Genomic DNA, 3,407 nt, shown 5'->3' with positions numbered 1-3,407 from the left:
AGAAAATGGCCTCTTCATCATGACTGGCAAGATGACTCCCTCCAAGTGGACATCTGTGGTTGGGGTCCCCATATGGTGACCTGGGTCGAGCTGAAATGGAAATTAAGGTTGTTAGACACTAAAGAGAATAGGGGATAGGAAAACGGGCGAAAGGGAACTAAGATTTGTAGAGCACTTTCTAAAGTCAAGGTTTGTGGGTACATTATTCATTCATTTAACAACGATTTATTGGGCTCAACTGTCCTGGATACCCAGGCTTGCAAAAATAAAAGGCTCAGGATCCAGTGTGGCAACAAGTGAGCAAACAAATAGTGATAATGAAATACGAATAGTGCCCCAATAGAGTTAATTTTGCACGAAGTGCCGAGAGAAAGCCTGAATCCATGATGTCCCGGGTGGGGATGGGGAAGATGGGCGGGCATCCCCATCAGGGTGTCTTCATCGAGGAGGGATTGATAGATACGAGACTTGAAGGTGGGCTCTGAGGATACTGAGTGGAAACTCCAGGGAATAGCACATGGAAAAGCCAACTGTGGAAGAGCACAGCAGGCTTGGAGTGCAGTGGGTGTGGGGTGTGGCTGAAAGGGCACGACACCGGGCGGGGTGGTGAGGGGTGGTGTGGAATGGGGAGAAGTGGCAGAGGGGGAAGGCATGGAGGGCTGTAGGCCGTGCTGAGGAAGCAAAGGAAAGGCGCAAGCAGATGTACCTGTTCAGAATGACCATTCTGGCACCGTTGTGGAGACTGGACGGGAAGAAGGTAAGACTGGGCAGGAGCATCTAGTTAGGAGACCAGTAGGAGTCCAGGCAAAAGTATCTGATTACGGAGAAATGGTGCTGCATTTGGGAGCAGTTAGTGGGTGGGCAGCAGGAAAGAGGAATTCACTTTACCTTTATTCTGAATGGTTTTAATTTTGCAAATAATCCACTGTTAATGACAGTCAAAAAGTTAAGTATAAAACAAACACCAGCACAAATTTCAAAACGATGACAGTTTAACTTCTACTGCAGGTCCTTTGAGACATTGTCGCCAATGAATATACTCACCCTTAATGAATTTAAATTGTTTTCACCTATGTGAAGCAGGAACTACCTTCAATGTGAGATGAGCAGTGCGTTCCAAACCTCAGAGCAGGACTGAGTCTGATTCTTCAGGAATCAGTGGAGCTGGGAGGCATGTCCTAGTGTGGGCTTGAGAAGGGGAGTTGTGAAAACAAGAAATTTGAAACGGTGGTCCCAATGTCCAGGCCAGAGGACAAACCTGTCAATCTATAGAAGAGGAAAACAGAGAAACCTGGAAGGTTGTGCTTAAAATTTTGAAACTGTAGCAAGTTAATTTAACAAAGTGAGTTACAGGTGTGTAACCTATACCAGTTACCAAATGTGTATACAGCTGGTGTACCAGATTACATCACATTGTGTAGAAGAGGTAACTGGACTTTCCCTGGGTAGCAATGGGAACTCTTGGTGAAGGACCTCTGGGTCTGATGCAGGTGGCTTGTGCAAATCCCTCAGTCTGATGTTCAAGGCCTTCCATCATTGGGCCCCAACCCACCAATAAAAACTCCTTACGCTTGTATAGCTTTTTGTGGTTTATATAGTATTTTCACATACTTTACTAAATTTTATATTCACAATAACCCTTGTGGGGTTGGCAGGTAGATATTTTGCCATCTGCAACGACAAAAACTGAGAATGAGAGAAACTGAGTACTTTGAACAAATAGTCATTAATAGGCAGGACCAGTACTGGAATTGTTGTGGACTGTTTCTTAGATCTTTCCACTCACCATGCTTCATCCTTCAGGTTCCTGATCCTGGAAGGCATCCTCTCCTTTCCTCCTTTGTGTCTTTGTTCACACATTTCTTTCTGCCAAGAATGAACTTCTTGCCCCATTTCTACCTGTTCATATATTTTTCAAGGATCAGAGAATATTTCCCCCTAAAGCTTTCTCTGACGTACTCCCAAGCCCATCAGCCAGAAGTAATCTCTCCATAGTTTCTCTCCCCATAGCATTTTTGTGTGGGCTTCTTAAGATACCTATCACTTTCTATGTTGCATCATAGTTAAATGTGTACAGGTCTTGTCTCCTCTACTCGGCAATAGGCACTAAAGGCATGTACTTTCTCATCTTTGAATCATTATAGCACTTAGTAGAAAGCATTACTAACTTGGTAGAAAGTGGATAGTGTAGCAGGCATTACTGACTGTTTGAATGAGTGAATGATGTGAAAAGGTGAAAGTCCCAAGGACATGGTCTTTGGAAAACAAACTGTTTCTAAAACTTTCCTCTCTCCCCAACATCCCCTCTTATTGCAGGGTTGCAAGCAGAAACACACTCTAGAAAAGTTCAAAGATTCCCAAGCAGTGTACCTTCTGTTTAATTTTAATGGAAGAGTCCCCTAATTTCTTACACAAAGTCAACCAGGGAAGAGCATCAAACCTGAGTCAAGATATATGGAAAACCAGTATTATGTTTGGGAGTCTTGGACCTTTAACTTAAATCATATCTGATTAAGAACAAGGATCCTAGGGCCATGATGGGAAACGTCTTTGACTGAATATCCCAGGGCCCCTTTCCACTGCTTCCTTGTCTCACCTCCCTCAGAATGCAGGAGGAAGGCCGAGGGGTTTGGAAAAGAGTCTTGTTGACAATAACTTCCTGGATCTGATATCTGGAAAAAGAAAATGTATATAGTGCAGTGGGGCATGGAAATTGGGATTAGGTCCACAAGACACCAGGAAATTTATCTCAAACTCACAGCTTGGTTTTCTTGTCTATGATTTTTTTATTTTTTAAACCACGCCGCACAGCTTGTGGGATCTTAGTTCCCTGACCAGGGATCGAACCCAGGCCCACAGCAGTGAAAGTGCTGAGTCCTAACCACTGGACCACCAGGGAATTCCCATCTTGTCTATGATTTTTAATGGGTGGTCCAGAAATTCATTCTGTGCTTTTTCCATTGATTACATATACTAAATATTTTAAAATGTTCAAACAAAAACAATATAGAACTCAACTCATGAACTCTTGGTCCTGCCTATTAATGGCTATTTGGTCAAAGTACTCAGTTTCTCTCATTCTCAGTTTTTGTTATTGTAGATGGCAAAATACCTACCTGCCAATTTGACAGGGTTACTGTGAATATAAAATATAGTAAAGTATGTGAAAATGCTACATAAACTACAAAATGCCACACAATCAAGTTACTTATTTTTAATCAAATAACCTGATTTAAAAATGGGCAAAGAACTTGAATAGACATTTCTCCAAAGAAGATATACAAATGGCCAAGAAGCATGTGAAAGATGCTCAACATCACTAATCATTAAGGAAATGCAAATCAAAACCACAATGAGGTATCCTCTCACACCAGTCAGGATGGCTATTATTAAAAAAAAAAAAAAAG

General features: G+C 42.2%; 1 non-coding gene across 1 annotated transcript; it reads right to left on the bottom strand.

Moving 5' to 3' along the window:
- Positions 1–2,826: 2,826 nt before the first annotated feature.
- On the bottom strand, positions 2,827–2,899 carry TRNAE-UUC (transfer RNA glutamic acid (anticodon UUC)). Its single transcript has one exon. It is a non-coding gene; the product is annotated as a tRNA-Glu (tRNA).
- Positions 2,900–3,407: the final 508 nt, after the last annotated feature.

Source organism: Eschrichtius robustus, chromosome 5 (genome assembly GCF_028021215.1).
Source record: "Eschrichtius robustus isolate mEscRob2 chromosome 5, mEscRob2.pri, whole genome shotgun sequence".
Classification (NCBI taxonomy): Eukaryota; Metazoa; Chordata; class Mammalia; order Artiodactyla; family Eschrichtiidae; genus Eschrichtius; species Eschrichtius robustus.
This window is presented reverse-complemented; position numbering and strand designations above follow the sequence as displayed.